The 26,424-nt window shown below is 39.8% G+C and overlaps 1 protein-coding gene across 13 annotated transcripts in view; it reads left to right on the top strand.

Annotated features, from left to right (window-relative positions):
- The first annotated feature begins 462 nt into the window (after positions 1-462).
- LOC106081447 (sodium/hydrogen exchanger 3) overlaps positions 463-26,424 on the top strand; it is a 275,612-nt gene continuing 249,650 nt past the window's right edge. For 7 of the 13 annotated variants that reach the window (XM_013243387.2, XM_013243389.2, XM_059364878.1 and 4 more), the window contains exon 1: positions 464-1,009. The gene's annotated coding sequence lies outside the window, so the exon portion shown is untranslated. Of the gene's footprint in view, positions 1,010-26,424 lie in introns of all 13 variants that reach the window. The other 6 variants (XM_059364879.1, XM_013243392.2, XM_013243393.2 and 3 more) reach the window with 2 other exon arrangements.

The raw sequence follows: 26,424 nt of genomic DNA, 5'->3' as shown, positions 1-26,424 counted from the left end.
ATTTTCCAGTTTAATAATAATAAAAAGAGTAGATTCCTCTTTAGTTCATTTCCACCTTTCTTTCGCTCGTTTCTAAATGGCAACTCTGCTTGCTTAGACTGCTTGTCTGTTTACAACAACAACTTAACATTAAGCTTTGCTTACTTTTTGTTGATGTCTTGACTAACAGGCTCTGTTTTGGCAAATGTGCGATTACAACGAATAAACAAGGAGACACACATTCAAACTGAAATAACCGTTAGCAGCTAAACATTGTTCACAATCAGCTGTGCTGTCACTGTTTTTACTTGAAATGATATGGCAATTCCTTCATTCTCCCATTCGTCAACAAAAAACGGAAAAATACATGTGAACGTATGGCATGTATTGTAAAAACGTGGCTGCAACATTCCACAGTGAGAGTGAGACAAAACAGAAAGAGTAAAGCAGCAACAAAATTAAGAAAATATTTAAATAGTGTATGGCGTTATTGGTTCTCTTAGTGGTTTAGTGGTAATGTGCTGCTTGCATCGGTCGGTTGTTTTCAACTTTGTCTACTCGCGTGCCTCGTCGTCTGTCTGTCTGTCTATCTGTCGGTGTGTGTGTTGTGCGTGTTTTGTGTTAAAACAAAACGAAGTTAAACACTTCGCAAGAGGTGTGAATAGAAAAGCTATGGCAAATTGATTTCATTCATGAAAAAAATATACCCAGAAAAACATACGGTTACGGGGTTTTAACGTTGTTTTGTATTGTCCTCGCACTGCTGCCTTCACGACGTTGGCAGCGACGAATTGGCAGCCAACAAAATAAACAACAAGCAAACTCAAAATTTTTTAAATTCTGTCGGGTTTAAACTAAGAGTTGGCCAATAGCGAGAAAGTAGTTGTATATCGGTTTTTTTAAGTTTCAAGTTCCATAAATCTGTGCAATATTTGGTAGCCGTGTGTCCGGAAAAAGCCATCTCGTTTTGACGTTTTGTCTTGTCTCTATTCCCCTTACTACATCAAAGCCGCCCATTTCAACGCTTAAGGTGAGTGCGAGAGAGTGCTGTTTGTTTTTTATTTATTTTTTTGCTAAAGTTTGGCTGTGTGCGTTGGTTGATTTAGAATATTAAGCAACAATTTCTTAGATGTATGAACGGCTGCGGCGCCGCCGGCCTACTTAAAATGTTTGCCAGCAAAAGCGTCGTACACAGTGATTTTGAATATTTCTAAAAACAGCAGCAATAAACCACAAAACCAAAAATTTAAAGAAAACGTATTTTCCCATTCTTTCATTTATGATTGCTTGCTTGATTCTAGACGTTCGTTCCATGCAGTACCTTAAAATAAATTCATTTACATATGTATGTATTTTCGTACATACATAGGTACGTATCTACGTACATGTGTTGTGCTAGAGAGCAAAAAATATATTCCAAAAAATAAACAGATAGACAAGCAGCAGAAACGTGTAACGTATTAAAAAACAAAGAAACCAAAATGCCAAGTGAAAAAAAGCCCCAAACAAAAAAAAAAAAGGCAAAAGCAACAAAAATCTAGCAATATACATACATATGTGTTCTTTTGTCTTCCTTCTGCCATTCGTTCTTCTTTATGGGCAACTCAAAGTTTCATTTGCCCTGTCCGCCATGCGGCGGCTCATTTTACACACAGTGATAAGAAAGGGCTACTGCAGCTTTACTTCAGCCAAAACAAGGTCTTAATTCTTAGTTTCCCTATATGTTCTCTCTATCATTGCCTTCGTTTTGCAACATCAGCATTTTGTGATTTTATTTCCTTCATGGATTTTCTTCGTTTTGTTTAAAACAAAATTTATATAATTTTTTTTTTGTTTTGGTTTAGTTCCTTTTCCTTCCAACCAACCAACCCCCTTTTATAAAGTAGGTGGTGCGCCGCTCATATACACGTATACAGCTAGCCGCATTGTATGCGTATTTGTGTGTTTTTGTTTATTTTGTGCATCCCTCCAAACATTTTCTATCGTGCGAGTCACTAAATCTGCACTCAAGGAAGTTGAAAACAATCTCAGGCGATATCATTTTTTACTCTAATTAGTGTCTCGGTACGGGAGAAAACGTGCCACTTGGCGATACATACCCATGAGTGACTAAATAGGGACTAAAAAAAGTGTAAAATTCGATTATCAACGTCATTTATAAAAATAAATTTTTATTTGCCAAATTTTTTTAACCTTTTAGAGTGAGGCTAATTTTTATTTCTCTTTCTAATTTATTTCTTTTCCAAATCAAGATTAATAATCGAAGATTTTATTTGCAATGATTTTCCCTGACTGGGATTTGAACAGCCAACCTTACGATTGTGAGGCGTATGATATCCCTCTGTGCTACTGGCCTTTCTTAATTACAGAAGGCTAAGTTAACATACATTCTCTTGTTTGAGGTTTTTTGAGTTAGCGTCCAAAACAACAACAAAAAATCTATTTTTAAATTTGAAGCAATAACAGTTGATTATGAGAAACTAATTAGCGAAACATGAATGATAGAATTCCGACAGTAATGTATTTTGTTGTTGTAAATCTTGAAATCTCTACAAACTATCATATAAAAGGACCTAAAAAGTGACTATTCTGGGAGGGAGTGAGAAAGTCACTTCCAAATGTTTGGAGGGATGCTCTATGTTTCTAGTTTGACAGTTTCCCATTGGGTTTGTAGTTTGATATTGCGCCCAAGGAGAGGAAGAAGAAACGGAACAGCAAAACCAAATGTACAAAAACAAAGAAACAAAACAAAGCAGTTGCCACTGTCAGGGATGGATGATGAACATCCTTGTTTTTAGAAGGTGGTGGGTTGTTAATATAGAAAAGAACTTAAGGGGTCTTTATACGAAGCGATGAGTTGAAATTGTTAGAAGAAGAAAACATTGGAGAACATCTGATATATGAAATTCAATTTGTGTTTGTCTGTTTGTTTGTTTGCTTGTCGGTTTGTTTGTTTGTTCCGTATAGACTCAAAAACGGCTGAACCGATTACCTTGAAATTTTCACAGATTGTGTGAGTTGGTCTGAAAGGAAACATAGGCTATATAATTTTTTGATATCGGGAGGGGGCGGACCCTCCTACTTATCCCTAAAGTACTACCCAAAAATAAAAGTGGACCGATCGGGGCAATATGGGATTCAAATGGAAGGTATTTAAGAGTAGACTACGAATTTCATATTGGGTGGGTCCAAGTACCTCGGGGGTCGTCCCAGCCCCAAAACCCCTTAAAATAGGTTTATTTGACGATCATGACAATATGGGACTTGAATGAAAGGTATTCGGGAGTAGATTACGAAAATGGTCAGGAAGGACGAAATGGTTTTTTAGTTTGTTGATATTGGAAGAGAGTGGACCCTCCCCCGTTACTCCAAAAACACCACTTAAAATCAAAAGTGGACCCTTGGTACAATATAGGTATCAAATGAAAGGTATTGGAGAGAACAATACGAATACTGCATTAAAATCAGAGTCTAAGTACCCATCGGGCCGCCCCAACCCCAAAACTCCCCCAAACAGCCATATTGGACGTTCATTTCAATATGGGGCTCAAATGAAAGGTATTCGGGAGTAGATTTCGAATCTGGCATACAAAATCAGATCGAAGTATAGGGGGTCACGCAACCCTTCAAAAACGCCATTAGATCCATTATGACTATATGATACTTGGCTGAACCGATTTTCCTAAAATTTTCATAGATTGTGTATGTTTGTCTGGAAGGCAACATAGGCTATATAATTTTTAGATATCAGGTGGTGGCGGACCCTCCCTCTTATCCCATATCCCAAAGTGGTCCGATCGGCACAATAAGGGTATCAAATGAAAGGTATTGGAGACCAGAAAACGAATATGGTATTAACATTTGGGTCCAAGTGTACCAAGTTCGTACTCTACTCTTAAATACCTTTCATTTGATACCCATATTGTCCTAATCGGTTTTGGGATGTGGCGCTCCCCCTGGTAAGTTGACCCTAAAAAAAATTAATACCAATTTCGTGTTTTTGGGGTATCATTTTTGCCAGTTGGTTTTCAACTTATTCCAGAAAGTTATCCTAAACCGATTATAAACCTTATGTAGCGTATTCCATAGAGTGGTCCATGGAGACCCTCCAATCCTGAACCTTATCGATTAGATTTTCCGAACATATCGTCACATTTAAACCTCCTCCTTAGTCCAATCCCGAATCTAATAGTCATATCGTCACATCTTATGCCTCCTCCCTTATCCTATCAACTAAGGTAGCGGTGTTACCAATATTAAATATTTTTAAGTCGGTAGTATTCAAGAACTCTGCCAGGGCCTGGCCCTGCTTATAAGTGTTTGTACTACCCCAAGAAATGTGGTGAGAGTTTGCATAGCACCCTATTAGTACCTCGTTTCCATTGCAGCACCGACTTTGGTGGCGGTGTCGGAGAATCTAAAGGCAGATATTGTGACAGTTCCCTGTCTCGTCACTGTTGCATCCGACGTTGACTACTCTGGGGAAAATACATAATTTAAACTTTTATGATAAATAAAGCAGGTCCTCGGCCGAGTACCAGTGTTTGCATAGAATAATTGGTAGTTGATATGGTTCAGTCCAGAAACTTTTGTTCCAGGTCATCCATGGCTCCTGATTTTCTCCATCAGAGCGTGTATAGCTGTCTCGCTTCGGTGGAGGTTTATCTGGATAACCTCAATCATTGGTCCTCCAGTAAATGAACTTCTTGGGAATGGTTGATGATATCATCGCCCGCTCCCTTCTCATAAGGCTGCATTGACTTTTCTGTCACTGCACTGCCACAATTTTTCGTATTTGGTTCTATACCTACCCTAGTCTTCAGAATCTTGAGAAAGTCGGTAATGGTTCCATCTCCAGGTCGCTTTTCGTTAGGCTGTATTGAGTCGACGTCCCTGTACTGCCTGATGTTTCAATACTAGTATTTTCGCCTATAGTAGTCTTTCAAATCTTGTGTAAATGGACTTCTTGGGAGTAGTGATGTTTTAGTTTTAGGATCTTTACTTATCATAGTCTCCCCAATATTGAGAGAGTCGGTGATAATCTCGTCGTCGGCCCCCTGTCCGTTAGGCGATAGTGAGTGTCCCGCCACTGCACCGCCTGATGGCTCAATATGAGGATATTCGCCTATCCTTGTCTTCCCTATCTTGAAAAAGATGGCCATGGCCCCGTAATACACCATGCCTTTAGTCTTAGCCAAACTTGTCACGGAGACTTGATCAATGCCAACCACAAGGAGAGTTCCTTCCTTCTTCTCCTCCCTGTGGATAACCTGCGATTTCTCCACAGCCACATCTTGGTTTTGCTTGTTTAGGACTTCTATTATGCGTTCTGTTGCGATTTTGCCGTCCACATCCTTGACGAAGACCATCGCCTTTGTGAGCAGTGGGATGGCAAGGTCGAACTTTGCGCCCCAGGGAGTATGCATACTCCAACGAGCTTTTTGACGGTATCAATACATTTCGCTGACGCAAAGCACAGCGTTAAGATGTTCCCTCTATACTCACAGCTTATAATTCGTATGGGTGGACCCTCTTCAGAGTTCAATACATGTTCGATAACCCGATCGTTTACCAAACGCCTCAACTGAGACCCACGATCTGGTGGAATCCTACCGGATGCACAACCGATATCGATGACTGCATAAGTCATTCATCTCTATTGTGCTTTCTTGCCACTCTGGCGTAAGAGTGTGGCCCCTTACCTTTATCAGCGACCATCTTTCCTTTCCGTGATGGCTTTGGCATCCTTTTGGGTCACAGTCCTCCATGAAGACTCAGGGGCCGTGCGCTCTTACTTCGTTTCTTTTCCGACTTTGTCTACCTCCGCCGGATACTGTCCAGAGTCTCCATTGCGGGATGGCTTGCTTGGTTTTCTTTTTCAGCATATTAGCAGTGTAATGCTCTTTGGGAGACTTGATTCTTTTTCCAACTTTCGTAGAAGTGCTTGGAGTGTCAGTTCTATCCCTTCCAGCTTCCTGTACTTTTGCCCTATTGCGCTGCCGGTACATTCTCCTCTGTCTCCTTCGTCGTGCCTCGGATCGTTTTCTCGGCCTGCTTGTGAGTTTAACAAAGCCATCACTCACTTCTGCCGTCATCCCGCTGCCCTCATCTCTCGACTTGGCTGCGATGGCTGTTTCATTGACACCGTCGCTGCCTGAATCCGAGTCGGAAACACCACCTTTACTTAAAGGCTGGGGACGAACTGTGCATCCCTCGGGTTTATCCGTCTCTTCCTCATTGATTTGTCTGACGACTAGTAGCGCGTTTAAAGCATTACTTTCGACTACAGCTGCCAAGGCACCCACACCTATAGGAGAGGAGGACAACACGCTACGGTCTGATGCCACCACCGCAGCTGTTGGGTCTTTGGAGTTCATTTCTAGCCTACTCCAAAAAGGTTTTTAATTTTTTTTTTAAAGTAGGTAGTAACTATACCGAGGTACGTCTTTTTTTCTTTAAGGAGAGAAATAAAAATACGTCCGCTCCACTTACGTCCGCTTACAATAAAAAATAAAATATTTAACATTAGAACAACATTTTTTTCAGTGCACGATGACAACGAACTACTTCCTATGCTGGACTTCTAAGTTTAAAAAATGTTCAAATATACAATTCAGATATTCTGAAAGCATTGGAGCCTTATTTCCCAATTGCAGCCATAAGTGGGTTAAGCCCTAGACATATCATCCACATGTGTTGTTACACTTATGTGTAATTACTAAGCGTGCACAAGATCTCTCAACATTGGTAAACACTGGGGGCTAAATTATCATTGAAACAGTTTCATCGAGCAATAGTGTTTGCTTGGGCGATCATCTTCTTTGAATTTACTTTCACTTGCTTCTTCTTAAGCCGGCAATATTTGGTGTTTTTATTTCAATTTGTAGCGTTTTTTTTTTTGGAAATTATAGTGGGTCATGGTTGTGCGGTATGATATCTCTTAAAATGGAATTGTAAATGCTTAAATCATTGAAGTAATTTTTTTCTCATTAATGTACAGTGGCATGAAACCAACAGACATTTTGATAGATAAGCAGAAAACTTTGACGGTTGTATGCACAAAACTTAATGAAATAGGTTTATTTGACAGACAATCTGTCAAATAAACCTATTTCAAAGCTGTATTAAATTTTGTGAATGCGCATATTATCTGGCTTTGACGATTGACATATAAAACAGTAGTATCGGGATAGAGTGAACTAATTATTGCAAGGCCTGTTCACTCTACCCAGCAGTTCACTTTAACCAGGTTGAGAAAAAAAAGCTTAAGTTAGTTAGTTTTTAATATAATGAGTTTTAATATAATGAGTGGACACAAAAACTTCTTCCTCATCACCGCCAATAGATGTATTGAAACAGTTCCCTAAAATTGAAACTGAAAACTGTTTCTTTCAGGGAAAGGTTTTACAAAATTTCTGTAACATTTTCCTTCCCAACCGCACTTCGAAGAAGTAACTTTTTATGTTCTCCACCAAAGGATGGGGGTATACTAATCTAGTCACACCGTTTGTAACACCTCGCAATATTCGTCTAAGACCCCATAAAGTATATACACATAGTCCATAAAGTCTGCGTTCATGTGACAATTTCTTTTTTAATGATTAAAAAACAACATAAAAAAATAAATAAAGTTAAGTTTTGTTGTATTAATTGTATTCTTAAATTAAAAAACAAGAACAAAAATACAAGCTTGCTTTTGCTTTTTTGTTCTAACGGTACTTTTGTCTCATTAGAACTTATGACAACCAAAAAGTCTGCGTTCACTTTGTTTACTTTGAAAGTACCGTTACTTTGTATAATGCTTGTTCTTATTTTTGATCAGTTTTAGTTCATTATCATAACAAGTGATAGTTACACGTGTTTTTTTTTTTTTTAAATTAATAAATTTGGAAACATGGACTCTAAAGGAAAGGAAATATGCATATCTGAAAGAAAAATAATTATTAAATTGTGGAAAGAAGGACAAAGCTTTAGAAATATTGGTGGAACAGTTGGAAGAACGTATTCTTCTGTCCAGCGCGTAATTAATAATTACAAAGAAATCGGCATTATAACTTCAAAACCTCGGCCTGGGCGTCCATCAATCAAAATTGTTGAAAATATTTAAACAATGTTTAAAAGAAGCATCTGTGCCGAAACTGCCAGAAAAATATTACATAGGGCTGGATTTCATGGATGAGTTGCTCGAAGAAAGCCATATATTTCAGTCATAAACATACAAAAGCAAATTGCATTCGCTAATACTTTCGTCAATAGCCTCTTGAATTCTGGAAACAAATTTTTTTCTCCGACGAGAGCAAATTCTGTATTTTTGGCATTAAAGTTCGGCAAATAGTGTGGCGCAAGTCCGGGACTGAGCTAGAAAAACAAAATTTAGTTGGAACGGTGAAGCACGGTGGTGGTGGAGTTATGGTGTGGGGGGTGTGGCTGCTAGTGAAGTGGGTTAATTAGAATTTATTGAGTCCAAGATGTATAAATGGGGTTATCTCAATATTTTGAAAAAAAAGAACCCAAGTGCTGCTAAACTAGATAACGATCCACAGCATACATCGGAGGTTGTTAGGCTTTGGCTTCTAAATAACACTCCAAAGCAGCTTAAAACACCACCCCAATCACCAGATCTCAACCCCATAGAGCATCTTTGGGATCTATTGGAGAAAAAAATCCGTCAGCACGTTATAACCAGCAAGGAGACGTTACGAAGTGTCATGCAGGCAGAATGGGCGAAAATAACATCTGAGGAAAAAGGGAAGTTGCTAAACTCCATGCCAAATAGACTAAGTGCAGTCTTTAAACAACGTGGCTATCCTACCAAATATTAGGAATGTGTTAATATGTTTTTATTTTGTGTTTAAATAACTCCTTTGTTTATTTTTAATTACTGAACGCAGACTTTGTGGTGCTTATATTTAATTGTTATCATATTTAAATCGCTCTAGAGTGAAAGTGCTTAACCAAACATAGAATTTTGTTTTTGTTTTTTAATGTTAGGAATATGAAGAAAAAATATATGTAAAAGAGTTGATTTGATTTATAATTTTATTTTGTGTTCTTTAACCAATCATAAAAGTTTGTCAGGTGAACGCAGGCATTATGGGCTATGTGTATATTTTTGATCATCACGGTATTTTAAGTCGAACTAGCCATGTCCGTCCGTCGGTCCGTCTGTCTGTCGAAAGCACGCTAACTTTCGAAGGAGCATAGGAGTAAAGAAATTTTGCACAAATACTTCTTATTAGTGTAGGTCGGTTGGGATTGTAAATGGGCCATATCGGTCCATGTTTTGATATAGCTGCCATATAAACCGATCTGGGATCTTGCCTTCTTGAGCCTCAAGAGGGCGCAATTCCTTTCCGATTTGGCTGAAATTTCGCACGAAGTGTTATACTATGACTTCCAAAACCTGTGGTAAGCATGGTTCAAATCGGTCCATAACCTCATATAGCTGCCATATAAACCGATCTTGAATCTTGACTTCTTGAGCCACTAGAGATCGCAATTCTTATTCGATTTGGCTAAAATTTTGCATGAGGTGTTTTGTTACGACTTCTAACATCTGTGTCAAATATGGTTTAAATCGATCCATAACCTGATATAGCTGCCATTTAAACCGATCTTGGATCTTGACTTCACTAGAGGGCGCAAATCTTATCCGATTTGACTGAAGTTTTGCATGAGGTGTTTTGTTATAACTTTTAATAACTGTGCTGCGTTCGGTGCTGAAATCGGTCCATAAAATGATATAGCTGTCATATAAGCCCATCTGGGGTCTTGACTTCTTGAGCCTCTAGAGCGCGCAATTCCTATCCGATTTGGCTGATATTTTGCACAACGTGTTTCGATATGATTTCCAATAACTGTGCTAAGTATGCTTTAAATCGGCCCTTAACCTGATATAGCTGCCATATATACTGATCTTGAATCTTGACTTCTTGAGCCAGTAGAGGGCGCAATTATTATCTGATTTGACTGAAATGTTACATCTGTGCCAAATATGGTTTAAATCGATCCATAACCTGATATAGCTGTCATATAAACCGATCTTGAATCATGACTTCTTGAGCCTCCAAAGGCGTAAAGTTTTGTACAACGGCTTCTCCCATGACCTTCAACATACGTGTCGATTATAGTCTGAATCGGTCTAGAGCCTGATACAGCTCCCGTATAAACCAAACATCTGTGCCAAATATGGTTTAAATCGATCCATAATCTGATATAGCTGCCATTTAAACCGATTTTAGATCTTGACTTCTTGAGTCACTCGAGGGCGTAAAGTTTTGTACAACGGCTTCTCCCATGACCTTCAACATACGTGTCGATTATGGTCCGAATCGGCCTAGAGCCTGATACAGCTCCCGTATAAACCGATCTCTTTATTTTATTTCTCGAGTCCTTAAAGGACGCAATTCTTACTCAAATTGGCTGAAATTTTACACAATAACTTCTACTATGGTCTCCAGCATTCAATTCAATTATGGTCCGTGTCGGACTATAACTTGATATCGTTCTAATAGCAGAGCAAATCGTTTCTTGCATCCTTTTCTTGCCTACAAAGAGATATGGGGAAAAGAACTCGACAAATGCGATCCATGGTGGAAGATATATAAGATTATGCTCGGCCGAACTTAGCACGCTTCTATTTGGTAGAACTTTTATAGTCAACCGGAATATTGAAAGATTTAAAACATTGGGGTTTTGGCGTGTCCATTGATTAGGGGCCTTATTTTGTGAAGACCAGTGGCGTTTGTGCAAGCTATGCCAGTAATTCTTGCATTTTAAATTTTTCGTCTGGATTTTGTCTCTTAGCTGGAGGCGTACGTCTTGTTTGACAACATTTTCCTAAAGAGATCGGACTCATCAGCGTTATAAAATTGATCTTTGGTTACTCACAACTCTCCAATGAGGGACTCTAACTTGCGTAGGCTAATTGTCTAGGCTAATTTCATATCTGGCTTTGAAACCCTGACGCCAAACCGCAAGAAGTGTCATTAAGTTCGCCATGTGTTTTTTGGCTTTCTCCTTTAACATGTCTCCACTTACTGCGAAATTTTTTCGCCGTTGTTGTAAAAACCAGTTGTATAGTTTTTTCCCTTTAAGTGCACTTGCGTTTTGACATAGAATTCCACTTTTTATTTTATTTTGATTTTTTTTAATGCCACTAATTGTTGATTTTGCCACTCCATGTCCATGCTCCAATTCTCCCAGCAAGATCTTTAATAGTCTCTTGCATTAATTTGAAGGAGATAAATTTCTCTGGCTCACGAGAACTAATGCAGAAATGCTGTCCGATCGATGGAGGTGGCATTCAGGAACTGACGCTTGGATAAAAATGCAAATACTGAACTGCTGCGCAAGCAGGCAAGATCTTCGTTTGCCAATGTGCTTAGGCGCGAAAAATTTCTTTTCGAACTGTGTCTGCGTACTAAGGTTCTTGCTTCTTCACGAGGAAGTGAGGGCTTTTGGTCATTCGTTAAAAGGGTAAAGGGTAGTTCTTCATCTATTCAAACTCTTGTTAAGGATGATCAAACGTTCACTAACCCGGTTGATAAGGCTAACCTGTTGGCTGATATATTGGGTTGCCCAAAAAGTAGTTGCGGATTTTTCATATAGTCGGCGTTGACAAATTTTTTTACAGCTTGTGACTCTGTAATTGCATTCTTTCTTCTGTCAGTTATCAGCTGTTACTTTTAGCTTGCTTTAGAAAAAAAAGTGTAAAAAAAGTATATTTCATTAAAGTTCATTCTAAGTTTTATTAAAAATGCATTTACTTTCTTTTAAAAAATCCGCAATTACTTTTTGGGCAACCCAATATTTGCGTGGAATTCTTCCCTGCCGGATAGCAATCAATCACTCCCCTCAAACGAAAATGTATCTGGCGTCATGCCCCAAATATTTTTTCAAACTCGTGGAGTTAAAAGGGTTCTTGAGAATCTAGACGTAAATAAATCCCCGAACCCTATTGGCATGTCAACACTTGTTTTGCGCAGGTGTTCTTCGACGCTGGCTCGTCCATTACGCAACCTTTTCAACATTGGTTGTCGTGCGGGAGTGCTCCCGTCGCGTTGGAAGGTTGCGAACGTTCAGCCAATACTCAAGAAGGGTGAGGCAAACAACCCTGCGAATTATCGGCCAATTGCGATATGCTCCGCTCTCTCCAAGCTCATGCAGAGAATGGTTAATCACCATCTTGTATGGTATTAAGAGTCTAATGGCCTTCTTAGCGACCAACAGTGTGGGCTCCGCAGAAATCGCTCTACGGCCGACCTCATGGCATTTCTGTCGAAACGTTGGATTCGCTCAATCCACCAGTTTGGTGAGAGTAAGGTTGTGACTCTGGATATCTCCAAGGCATTTGATAGGGTCTGGCACTGTGCCCTACTATCAAAGCTTGTCGCATTTGTTGCCGGTAATGGCTTCGTTCGATTTATTTCGAGCTTTCTCAGAAATCGCACTATTTGAGTCGTTAAAGATGGGTTCTCATCCAATGAGCATAAACTGATCGCAGGTGTACCCCAGGGCTCTAATCTTTCTTCTTCTTCTTCTTCTTCTTCTCTTTTTCTTATTTTCATCAACGATCTGTTGGGCCAGACATCGAATCGATCTACTTATTTGCGGATGACAGTAATCTCTGTCATTCGTACTCATTCGACCATAGGCCAAGCCTTCGAGAGATTGAGGAATAGAGGCGGGTTATGAATGATACACTCTGCCAGGATTTGCTGGCCATTTTTGAATGGGTTCGAATGAATCGAGTAGATTTAAAGGCATGGAAGAAGTCAGTGCTGCTTGTTGCCACACAAACGATTCGTTAACCCATGACGATCATCTTTGTCTATCAACGGTATAGGTGTTGAGCAATCAGAAGCTCTTGATGTTCTGGGCATGAAAATACAAAGTCATGTCCGTTGGGCCAAACATGTATTTGAAGTGTCAAAAGAAACATTCAAGTGTTTAGGCTTCCTGAAACGGTGTAAGAATTACTTCACTCTTTCTAATCTTTTTAACATCTACACCAGTTTCATAAGGCCGAAAATGGAGTACAACTCACAAAAATCAAAAAATTCATCGAGCTACTGGGCCGTGTACAGAGGAGAGCGATGGCGTTGATTGGGGACAGTGGGGTATCCAACTCTATTTCCTCCCTTGATCACTGTCACATTGGGGGTTGTTTGGTAGCTCTGTTCTATCGGTACTTTCATGGTGTGTGTTCGTCTGATATTCATCTTCTTATTCCTGATGTAAGGATGTATGTTAGGGAAACTAGACATTCCAGGAACTCACACCCGTTTGTAATTGACCGGCCAGCGGACCGCACAATGCATTATAGAGATAATTCTTATTTCGCCCGAACCGTTCGTATGTGGAATCGACTTCCGGCTAATGTTTTTCCCACCCCTTTGATATCCAAAGATTTAAGACAAATATCAATAAGCACTACATCCTTTCACCCTTACATCAAAAGTTCACTCTTTGGAGTATCGAACAGAAAAAAATTGCTGTTCATACGAAAGAGGAATTCCCTCGACTGAGTGTTCACTCCATCCCGTTTATATATTTGAGGAATTATTTCGAATTAGCGAAAAATTAATGAGGTAAAGGGGCCATTTTAGGTCCCAAATCCCTTTTTAAGAATCCAAAAATCGGGAGACCACCTTGTCGCAGAGGTTAGCATGTACGCCTATGACGCCGAACGCCGGGGCTCAAATCTCGGCTTGAACATCAGAAAAATTTATCAACGGTGGTTATCCCCTTACCAAAGCTGGGTACATTTGAGAGGTATCCTGCCATGTTAAAAATTCTCTACCAATTGGTGTCGCTAAGCGGCATGCCGTTTGAACTCGGCATAAAAATGAGGCCCCTTTATCATTGAGCTTTAACTTTAACCGGACTACCCCCACAGTTATGAGACAAGCTTCTTCTGTTCCTTAATGCTATGCTCATGGAAAATTTAGTAAAAACATATAAAATTCCCATTAGCATTGCCATTTCATTCCAAACCCTGCACGAGGCTAGTAATTCTTTCTTTGTTACTTTTATTGTTTTTGTACCCTCCACCATAGGATGGGGGTATAATAATTTCGTCATTCGGTTTGTAACACTTCGAAATATGCGTCTGAGACCCCATACAGTATATATATTCTTGATCGTCATGTCATTTTAAATCGATCTAGCCATAACCGTCCGTCCGTCCGTCTATGCGTCTGTCTGTCGAAAGCACGCTAACTTCGAAGGATTAGCCACTTGAAATTTTGCACAAATACTTTTCATTAGTGTAGGTCGGCTGGGATTGTAAATGGGCCAAATCGGTCCATGTTTTGATATAGCTGCCATATAAACCGATCTTGGATCTTGACTTCTTTAGCCTCTAGAGGGCGCAATTCTCGTCCGATTTGATTGAAATTTTGCACGTGGTATTTTGGTATCACTTTCAACATCTGCGCTAAGTATAGTTCAAATCGGTCCACGTTTTGGTATAGCTGCCATATAAATCGATCTTGGGTATTGATTTCTTGAGCCTCTAGAGGGCGCAATTCTCATCCGATTTGACTGAAATTTTGCACGTAGTGTTTTGGTATCACTTCCAACAACTGTGCTAAGCACGATTTAAATCGGATAATAATCTGGTATAGCTGCCATATAATTCGATCTTGGGTCTTGACTTCTTGAGCCTCTAGAGGGCGCAATTCTCATCCGATTTGATTGAAATTTTGCACGTGGTGTTTTGGTTTCACTTCCAACAACTGTGTTTAATATGATTCAAATCGGTTCATAACCTGATATAGCTGCCATATAATCCGATCTGGGATCTTGACTTCTTGAGCCTCTAGAGGGCGCAATTGTCATCCGATTTGGAAGAAATATTGTACAACGGATTCTCTCATGACCTTCAACATACGTGTTCAATATGGTCTGAATCGATCAATAGCTTGATACAGCTCCCATATAAACCTATCACCCGATTTTGCTTCTTGAGCCCCTACAAGGCGCAATTCTTATCCGAATGAATTGAACTATTACACAATGACTTCTAGAAAGTTCATCATTCATTTATGGTCCGAATCGGACTATAACTTGATATAACTCCAATAGCATAACAGTTTTTATTCATTGTTCTTTGTTTGCCTAAGAAGAGATACCGCGCATAGAACTCAACAAATGCGATCCATGGTGGAGGGTATATAAGATTCGCCCCGGCCGAACTTAGCACGCTCTTATTTGTTTTATATAATGTCTTGCGTTTTGTTTTTGTTGTTTTCGATTTTTGCAAATCAATATTTCTACAATAGACAGATTTCATTGTTGCCTATCACTATTATGTTATGCTTTGTTCTTTTAAGCTTCTCCTCTCTACCAATTTGAAACCATGTGACCTGACGGTGCCAATTTCTAACTAAGCGATTAATTCCAGCAAACGTCAGCGCCAGCGCTACAAGCCAACAAACGAGGGCTCAAGTCTCGTACACAGACGTAATAAAGCAATGACGACTTCGACGACGACAACGACGGGACATGAGTCATGTAGCAGCCACGCTCATAAGAAAATATACAAAAAATAAGAAAGAAAAAACAAAAATAACAGTCAAATCAAAAAAAGTCAAACAACAAACTCTGTATGGCTATGACATTAAATAATAGAACCGAAAAAGCACATGGCGGCTAAGTAGAATGCATGTTGGCAATTTATCACAGAGGTATGATATGTTGGGGAATTATGCATGCAGGGCAAGAGTTAAATTAAATTTGCAAAAAATAACAACTAAAAATGTGCGGGTGGAATTTTGGTAACCCATGTAACGTGGTTTTATTTACGGCTGAGGTAGGACAGCAGTTGTCAAGGGTTCCCACAAAAGGTTATGGGACTCACAAACTTTAAAAACAAACACACTTACAAATCCCTTTTAGGGTAAACTCATACAAAATAGTCTGCTGTAAATAGCAAACACGGTCTGCTTTTTTTTTTAGTAGTAGTTAAATTTGCTACTATTACAGCAGTATTTTTGCTATTATAGCAGTAGTTCTGCTATTTCAGAACTGCAGGCTTGCTGCTGAAAAGTCTGTTGCTTGCTGAAACAGCAGTAATATCTGCATTCCCTTTTTCAGCAAACAAAAACGGTTGTCTTAGCAAACATATTTGCTGTTTTGAATAACAAATTTCGTTAAGTGTACGAAATACAGGTTTTTTTTGTTAATATTGTGGTCTGAGCTCTTCGGTGCAGGGCGTTAATAGGTGCCAGTCAGTGAGGCGCTTTTAGCCGGTAGGTACCTGTTCTAGGGAATTGAGTCACTTGGTTGGGTAATCGGTATATTTTTCGGTTAAGGATTCGGCTAATATTTGGATTGTTTGGTGTACGGCTGTCTTATGACAGTGGATTTATTCGGAGTGCTTAGATTTGGTTTATGCGTGCACTTTTGGTCCCTCCGCTGCCTTGGCTGGGGTCTGGAAAGAGAAGAGCCGAGTTAAGGGAACGAGTCGCATAAGGATGCGAACGAATCAGCGTTAGGATACGAAGAGGTCAGCGTTAGGTTGCGGACAAGTCGCTAATTCGTTCGGATTCTAATGAATCAGCGGTAGGATCCGAACGAATTAGCGTTAGGATGCGAACAAGTCAGTGTTAGGATGCGAAAAAGTCAGTGTTAGTGTGCGGACGAGTAGCATTAGTATACGAACGAGTCCCGTTAGGATGAGAATAAGCAAGCGTTAAGATGCAGATGAGTTGCGTTAGGATGCAGACTAGTCGCGTTATGATGGAAACGAATCAGCCTTGGGATGCAAACGAATCGCGTAAGGATGCGAAGGAATCAGCGTTAGGTTGAGAATAAGTCGCGTAAGAATGCGAACAAGTCACATTAGGATGCGAACAAATCATTATTCAAAATTTTGTCAATTTCGGGAAATAAGAGAGAGACTCTTATTAGCCCATGGCCTTATTAGGGTCTAATACAACACATCACATAAATCCAAAGCAATTTGATCTATACCATCGAGGGATCTAATGCAACTCAAGTACTAAATTTCAGTAAAAAACGAGTAACAAATGTGCTTTCTATGGTCTCAAAATCTCAAATCAGCAGATCGGTTTATAGAGTCTGTTTTTGACAATATTCGATCGAAGTGTTGCAAATCATTGTTCCGAATTTCAGCGAAATCGGATAATAAGGCGCTCGGACCAGAGGCGCGGGGATCACCTAGGGCCTTGAAGTTTTGATAAAATCTCAGCTTTAACTTTAAGATCTATCCCATTGTCGATCTTTCTATATGTCAGCTATATCCATATATAGACCGATTGGGCTCGTTCGAGAACTTAATCTGCGTAATCAGTCTCAAATTTCAGCTCAATTTCTCAAACTTTGAAGGCTGCAGCGTGATTACAACAGTCGAATACATAGACATACAGGCGAACGGACAGAAACATGGGCAACGTTAAGTTGTCTTAGAATTTTAAGACAAACAAGTAAAAGCGTGCTAAGTTCGGCCGGGCCGAATCTTATATACCCTCCACCTGTGTAAAATTTCAGCCAATTCGTATAAGAATTGCGCCCATTGGGGCTCACGAAGTAAAATAGAGAGAACGATTTATATGGGATCTGTATCGGGCTATAGATCGATTCAGACCATAATAAACACGTTTGTTGATGGTCATGAGAGGATCAGTCGTACAAAATTTCAGGCATATCGGATAATAATTGCGACCTCTAGGGGCCAAGAAGTCAAGATCCCAGATCGGTTTATATGACAGCTATATCAGGTTATGAACCGATTTGAACCTTATTTGACACAGTTGTTCAAAGAAAAAATAAAAACGTCATGCAAAATTTCAGCCAAATCGGATGGGAATTGGGCCCTCTAGAATCTCAAGAAATCAAATCCCCAGATCTGCTTATATGACAGATATATCAGGTTATGGACCGATTTGAACCATACTTGGCACAGTTGTTGAATATCATAACGAAATACCTCGTGCAAAAATTCATTCAAATCGGATAAAAATTGTGCCCTCTAGAGGCTCAAGAAGTCCAGACCCAAGATCGGTTTATATGGTAGCTATATCAGGTTATGGACCGATTTGAACCATACCTGGCACAGTTGTTGGGTATCATAACAAAACATGTCGTGCGAAATTCCATTCCAATCGGATAAGAATTGCGCCCTCTAGATCGTGCAAAATTTCATTCTGATCGGATAAAAATTGCGCACTCTAGAGGCTCAAGAAGTCAAGACCCAAGATCGGTTTATATGGCAGCTATATCAGGTTATGGACCGATTTGAACCATACTTGGCACAGTTGTTGGATGTCTTAACAAAACACGTCGTGCAAAATTTCATTCTGATCGGATAAAAATTGCGCACTCTAGAGGCTCAAGAAGTCAAGACCCAAGATCGGTTTATATGGCAGCTATATCAGGTTATGGACCGATTTGAACCATTCTTGGCACAGTTGTTGGATATCATAGCAAAATTTCATTCAAATCGGATAAGAATTGCGCAGTCTAGAGGCTCAAGAAGTCAAGACCCAAGATCGGTTTATATTGCAGCTATATCAAAACATGGACCGATATGGCCCATTTACAATACCAACCGACCTACACTAATAAGAAGTATTTGTGCAAAATTTCAAGCGGCTAGCGTTACTCCTTCGGAAGTTAGCGTGCTTTCGACAGACAGACGGACGGACGGACGGACGGACGGACAGACGGACGGACGGACGGACGGACGGACAGACGGACGGACATGGCTAGATCGACATAAAATGTCACGACGATCAAGAATATATATACTTTATGGGGTCTCAGACGAATATTTCGAGTAGTTACAAACAGAATGACGAAATTAGTATACCCCCCATCTTATGGTGGAGGGTATAAAAACGTCTTGCGAAATTTCAGCCAAATCGGATAGGAATTGCGCCCTCTAGAAGCTCAAGAAGTCAAGTCCCCAGATCTGTTTATATGACAGCTATATCAGGTTATGAACCGATTTGAACCATATTTGGCACAGTTGTTGGATATCATAACAAAATACTACGTGCCAAAATTCATTCAAATTGGATAAGAATTGCGCCCTCTAGAGGCTCAAGAAGTCAAGACCCAAGATCGGTTTATATGACAGCTATATAAGGTTATGAATCAATTTGAACCATATTTGGCACAGTTGTTGGATATCGTAACAAAACACGTCATGCAAAATTTCATTCCAATCGGATAAGAATTGCGCCTTCTAGAGGCTCAAGAAGTCAAAACCCAAAATCGGTTTATATGGCAGCTATATCAGGTTATGAACCGATTTGAACCATACTTGGCACAGTTGTTGGATATCATAACGAAACACGTCGTGCAAAATTTCATTCCAATCGGATACGAATTGCGCACTCTAGAGGCTCAAGAAGTCAAGACCCAAGATCGGTTTATATGGGAGCTATATAAGGTTATAAACCGATTTGAACCATACTTGGCACCGTTGTTGGATATCATAACAAAACACGTCGTGCAAAATTTCATCCCAATCGGATAAGAATTGCGCACGCTAGAGGCTCAAGAAGTCAAGACCCAAGATCGGTTTATATGGCAGCTATATCAGGTTATGGACCGATTTAAACTATACTCGGCACAGTTGTTGGATATCATAGCAAAACACGTCGTGCAAAATTTCATTCCAATCGGATAAGAATTGCGCACTCTAGAGGCTCAAGAAGTCAAGACCCAAGATCGGTTTATATGGCAGCTATATCAAAACATGGACCGATATGGCCCATTTACAATACCAACCGACCTACACTAATAAGAAGTATTTGTGCAAAATTTCAAGCGGCTAGCTTTACTCCTTCGGAAGTTAGCGTGCTTTCGACAGACAGACGGACGGACGGACGGACGGACGGACGGACGGACAGACGGACGGACATGGCTAGATCGACATAAAATGTCGCGACGATCAAGAATATATATACTTTATGAGGTCTTAGACGAATATTTCGAGTAGTTACAAACAGAATGACGAAATTAGTATACCCCCCATCTTATGGTGGAGGGTATAAAAAGAATATATATTTAAGGTTGGAAAAGGACTTAATCAATATACCCCTATTTTATGGTAGTAAGTATAAAAATAGAATTTCACTTAAAATCTACCAAAATCGAAATGGACCGTCCATCCGACCAAATCCTTAAAGTTGGAAGTAAATCCTACCAGATTTGGTGGAAAAAGCCCAAAACGGTAACTCTGGATGAGAATGAGTCGCGTTAGGATGCGAATAAGTCAACATTAGGGTGCGGGACAAATCGTATTAAGATGCGAACGGATAGCGTTAATTGGTGATGAAATCCTAAGCGCTTTAAGGCTTTCTGACTCCGGACTATGCCACACGTCTTACTATTCTGTCTGCTCAACGACTCATGACCAGTCTCAGAAAGGTGTGATACTAATTATAAAAATGCAAATGCAAATTTTGCCCATGAACATTCCACTAAGGAACAGAGGCAAATTTCTCACATATCAATGAGTGCAGTCCGATTCAAGTTTAAGCTCAATGATAAGAGGCCTCCATTTTATAGCCGAGTCCGAACGGCGTGCAGCAGTGCGACACCTCTTTGGAGAGAAGTTTTACATGGCATAGTACTTCACAAATGTTGCCAGCATTAGGAGGGAAAAACGACCGCTGAAATTTTTTTTCTGATTTGAACCCAGGCGTTCAGCGTCATAGGCGGACATGCTAACCACTGCGCTACGGTGTCCTCCACATTACCAAATGAGCCAAGTGAGAATTATATTCCACTTGTTTTGTTAAAATAGACGTCGAATAACGACATTCAATGCGAGCATTTGTGCCATTTCCATGTTCGACCGTATGTCCTTTATACGGTTTGTCTGGATGTTTATCACTAGTACTGAGACTAATATAAGTATGAATGGCTGTGTGGCTTACCCATTAGTAGGTTAGATATTAATCCACTGCATGCCACTATAGACATACACCTAAGCCAGTAATCAGCTTGTTGTGCGCTCTAAATACTAAAAAGTAACCTCGAGAAAGAAAATGTTAAGTCAGGAACTTCATGCTGCTAACTGTTTTCGATACCACGTCCCTTAGTTGGTTAATGTCTGGCTTCGGGTTAACCAATTCTGTTAAACCGAAGCCTTTCTTCTTCTACCAAACCAGGCAAAAATTTAAATTATGAACCGATTTAGACCAAACTTGGCACGATTTCAAAACTCATGCAAAATTTCAACCCAATCGGACAACATTCTAGGGGCTCAAGAAGCCAAATCGGTTTGAATAAGTTTTCTCTTATGACTTCATTTCAAATTTAAGCAGGGCATCAAAAAGTCCGCACCACTCGACTTTCGCCCGTCCTTACTTGTTTTTTCGATCTCGTTCGACTGTGTTTCCTCGACCCTTTAGATCCGTTCGTCGACAATCTTAGTTTCTCATAAAGAATCACACACAAGGCGTCAGTTGTCCCTCCATAAAAATAACTTTGAACCAATGATTTCACCTGTTTAAAAAGCAATAACTTCACTTCGGAATTTTAACGCTGTACAAACATTTAATCTGTTTGGCAAACTTCACAAAATTTGTCACTAAGGTTTCTCTTATGGCTTCATTTCAAATTTAAGCAAACATTAGTTGCGATGACTTAACCTGCATACCCAATGTGGTGTAGATTATCAAAAAGTCGGCTACGCCCGAATTTAGTCCCTCCCTACTTTTTTTCGATCTAGTTCCACTGTGCATCCTCGACCTAGTCCCTCAACTCGTTATGACGGAAGTAGAACGTATTCATTCCCTTCTTGATCCTTTTGTCGACAATCCTTCTCTAGCTTAGTTTCTCATAAAGAATCACGCGCAAGGGGTCAATTGTCCCTCTTTAGATACCTTTGAACCAATTACTTCACCTGTTCAAAGGGCAATGACTTCACTTCGGAATTTTAACGCTGTAAAAACAAATTTGTTACTAAGGTTTCTCTTATGACTTCATTTCAAATTTAAGCAAACTTTAGTTTCGACGACATACCCAATGTGGTGTAGTGTATCAAATAGCCAGCTTCACCCGACTTGAGCCCGTCCTTACTTGTTTTGATCTCGTTCCACTGTGCGTCCTTGACCCTCTTGATCCTTTCGTCGACACGCCTTCTCCAGCTTAGTTTCTCATAAAGAATCACGCGCAAGGGGTCAGTTGTCCCTCCTTAGATAACTTTGAACCGATTACTTCACCTGTTCAAAACGCAATAACTTTACTTCGAAATTTTAACGCTGTAAAAACAAAATTTGTTACTAAGGTTTCTTTAATGACTTCATTTCAAATTTAAGCAAACTTTAGTTCCGACGACCGAATCTGCATACCCAATGTGGTGTAGTGTATCAAACAGTCAGTTCACCCGGCTTTAGCCCATTCTTATTTGTTTTTTCGATCTCGTTCCACTGTGCGTCCTTGACCCTCTTGATGCTTTCGTCGACAATCCTTCTCCAGCTTAGTTTCTCATAAAAAATCACACAAAAGGGGTCAATTGTCCCTCCCTAGATAACTTTGAACCAATGACTTCATCTGTTCAAAACGCAATAACTTGACTTTGGAATTTTAACGCTGTATAAACATTCAATCTGTTTAATCTACTTTGCCAGTCATTAAATGTTTTAAAATGACCGGGGACTGTTAACCTTTGAATACGACTAGTGAATTCAAGTAGGTGGGAGTCAATTGTCCCCACCTAGATAACCTTGACACTATAAATTCACCTGGAAAAAACAAACCGAACCAGATTTTACCGATTGAAAGAACATTTCGTTCCCCAGTTGAAATGCATGGTCGCTTTGCCTTCTTGGAAATTTGCTAAGTCTTGTTTTACAAAAATGTCTATCTTCAAAGATGTCTCATCATATTTTCCCACACTTATTATACCGCCCAAGCCCCCTTCTACATGCGAAGGCAATAAACCGAAACGCTGTTGTTATGCGCTAAAAAGTTTCTTGACAACTCCCCCTGCTTCATCATCCGGACTTTGTTTAAATGTCAACTATTGTTTGGTGCTTTCTTGGGCGCTTACAATTTCTGTAATTTTCTTTGTTTTTCACGCCTTTGGCTTGGCAGTTTTTGGCTCCTCGACTTTGCCCTCTCTCTTTCTGCCTTATTTTGGATTTGTTTTTGGTTTCTATGGTTATGTTGTAATTTTTTTAAGCAGCAAAAACAGAAACTAAATGTGGTTGGATTCCAAATATAAAAAGAAGAAAAAAACTGATTAATAAAAATTGTAACCACATTAACCAGCCGCAAATTTCGTGCAGAAATCCCAAGAATAGTTAGCGGATATTGTTAAGGCCCTCTACACACGCAAAATAAAGCTTCAAGCGCAAGAGGGAAGAGTGTGGCAGAGTGTTTGCTGAAAAGCCGGTTAAATATGTATGAGTATGCTGCCATCTGTCAACAGTTGTTGCTTTATATACTTAAGCAACTCTTTGAATGAAATACCTGTGTGTTTTTTGGTAGGTGTCATTTCTCTTGCGGTTGTATCTTCTCCAAAACACGCTGACGTAAATTTTTTCCTCAAGGTCTATAAATAATTTGTCTCGCGTGTCTCGCCGGTTTCTTGGAAACAAAGTAGACGTTATTCCTAACGAAGACGCTACGTGTCGGTGTTGGGAATATGCCATACAAACTTGGATATCTATCTCAATTTACCAACTTCATGGATTTGTATATAATAAAGCTGTGCTATCTGCCTAAGGGATGCCAGAAGTTTTTTTTAGGAAACGACTGGGGAAGTTGGTAGTTATTAGATTTCACACTTCAATTCAACAGTTTTTCAGATTATTTGTAAGTTTGAGTGTAGAGAGTTGAAGCTAAGTATAGGGTAATAGGACATGGAGGGCCCTATGTTTGAAGCAAAGAAACTTGCTGACTTCATTCTGTAGGACATTCCTACCAAAATTTTCATAATATTATGTTATCATGAAATTTTTGTAGTATTTCTCAAAGTAATAGGGGAAACAAGTAAAAGCGTGCTAAGTTCGGCCGGGCCGAATCTTATATACCCTCCACCATGGATCGCATTTGTCGAGTTCTTTTCCCGGCATCTCTTCTTAGGCAAAAACGGATATAAGAAAAGAGTTGCTCTGTTATTAAAACGATATCAAGATATGGTCCGGTTTGGACCACAATTAAATTATATGTTGGAGACCTGTGTAAAATTTCAGCCAATTCGTATAAGAATTGCGCCCATTGGGGCTCACGAAGTAAAATAGAGAGAACGATTTATATGGGATCTGTATCGGGCTATAGACCGATTCAGACCATAATAAACACGTTTGTTGATGGTCATGAGAGGATCAGTCGTACAAAATTTCAGGCATATCGGATAATAATTGCGACTTCTAGGGGTCAAGATGTCAAGATCCCAGATCGGTTTATATGGCAGCTATATCAGGTTATGAACCGATTTGAACCTTATTGACACAGTTGTTGAAAGTAAAAATAAAATACGTCATGGAAAATTTCAGCCAAATCGGATAGGAATTGCGCCCTCTAGAAGCTCAAGAAGTCAAATCCCCAGATCTGTTTATATGACAGCTATATCAGATTATGGACCGATTATGGACTTGGCACAGTTGTTGGATATCTTAACGAAATACTTCGTGCAAAAATTCATTGAAATCGGATAAGAATTGTGCCCTCTAGAGGCTCAAGAAGTCAAGACCCAAGATCGGTTTATATGGCAGCTATATCAGGTTATGGACCGATGTGAACCATACTTGGCACAGTTGTTGGGTATCATAACAAAATACGTCGTGCGAAATTCCATTCCCTTCGGATAAGAATTGCGCCCTCTAGAGGCTCAAGAAGTCAAGACCCAAGATCGGTTTATATGGCAGCTATATCAGGTTATGGACCGATTTGAACCATACTTGGCACAGTTGTTGGATATAATAACAAAACACGTCGTGCAAAATTTCATTTCAATCGGATAAGAATTGCGCACTCTAGAGGCTCAAGAAGTCAAGACCCAAGATCGGTTTATATGGCAGCTATATCAGGTTATGGGCCGATTTGAACCATACTTGGCACAGTTGTTGGATATCATAACAAAACACGTCGTGCAAAATTTCATTCTGATCGGATAAGAATTGCGCACGCTAGAGGCTCCAGAAGTCAAGACCCAAGATCGGTTTATATGACAGCTATATCAGGTTATGGACCGATTTGAACTATACTTGGCACAGTTGTTGGATATCATAACAAAACACGTCGTGCAAAATTTCATTCCAATCCGATAAGAATTGCGCACTCTAGAGGCTCAAGAAGTCAAGACCCAAGATCGGTTTATATGGCAGCTATATCAAAACATGGACTGATATGGCCCATTTACAATACCAACCGACCTACACTAATAAGAAGTATTTGTGCAAAATTTCAAGCGGCTAGCTTTACTCCTTCGGAAGTTAGCGTGCTTTCGACAGACAGACGGACGGACGGACGGACGGACAGACGGACGGTCATGGCTAGATCGACATAAAATGTCACGACGATCAAGAATATATATACTTTATGGGTTCTCAGACGAATATTTCGAGTAGTTACAAACAGAATGACGAAATTAGTATACCCCCATCCTATGGTGGAGGGTATAAAAATTGATTTCGACGCGAAAAACGAGCATCAGCTTTTACCTAGCTTATAAAAATATGGAAAATTATTTTGTTATCGATCGAAGAGAAGAAATTTTTGATCTGCCTTTCTTAAATCTTTTCATGTGTCTTGTCCTTAAAAAGCCGGAATGGCTTAATTTAGTACAACTGTATGACTAAGATATGGTGCGCCCTCTAGATGTGGCAACGCATGCAGGGCTAACAGTCAGTTGTCATGAACCCAACTTACAGAAAAGCCAGAAATATTAACTGAAACCGCTGAGCTGAGTGACGGTAAGAGGCTGCTTAAATCAGCAGAGAGCCATATTGAGTTGGTGTGAGCAGACCTATCCGATTAAGAAATCATAGTCTGTTTGGTGGAACGGGGAAGCTTAGATACATAAGGAGGAGGCGGTAGGAAATAAGGCTCCAATGCAATAAACCTCAAATGGGGCTTTAATTTATTTTAAAAGTTAAGGCTCAATTTCATATGATATAGAAGGGGCCTCATGGGTCTGTTTTAGCGCATCGATAGAATGAGTTTACGAGTCCTCCCTGTTCCGCAGGGTGCTCTCTAAGGACGGCAAAACCTTTAGGGGCATTATGAGAAATCAAGGGACCTGAACAAAATCTAATTTTAAGATTTTCGAGCTGCTAGCTGCAATGCACTTCCCTTGATGCTAGCTCAGGCGTAGCTAGGTGGTCTATGTACTCGCATGGTATCGTAATCTCTCGGATAGACATGTCGGAGACAGTCTGAGCGAAGGCATGTTGAGGAGTTATGAAGAAAATTTCTTTCCTACCGAATTTTTAGGAATTCTTTGCACAGGTT

Source organism: Stomoxys calcitrans, chromosome 3 (assembly GCF_963082655.1).
Source record: "Stomoxys calcitrans chromosome 3, idStoCalc2.1, whole genome shotgun sequence".
Classification (NCBI taxonomy): Eukaryota; Metazoa; Arthropoda; class Insecta; order Diptera; family Muscidae; genus Stomoxys; species Stomoxys calcitrans.
The sequence above is the reverse complement of the archived record's forward strand: the minus strand, read 5'-3'. Positions and strand labels throughout refer to the sequence as shown.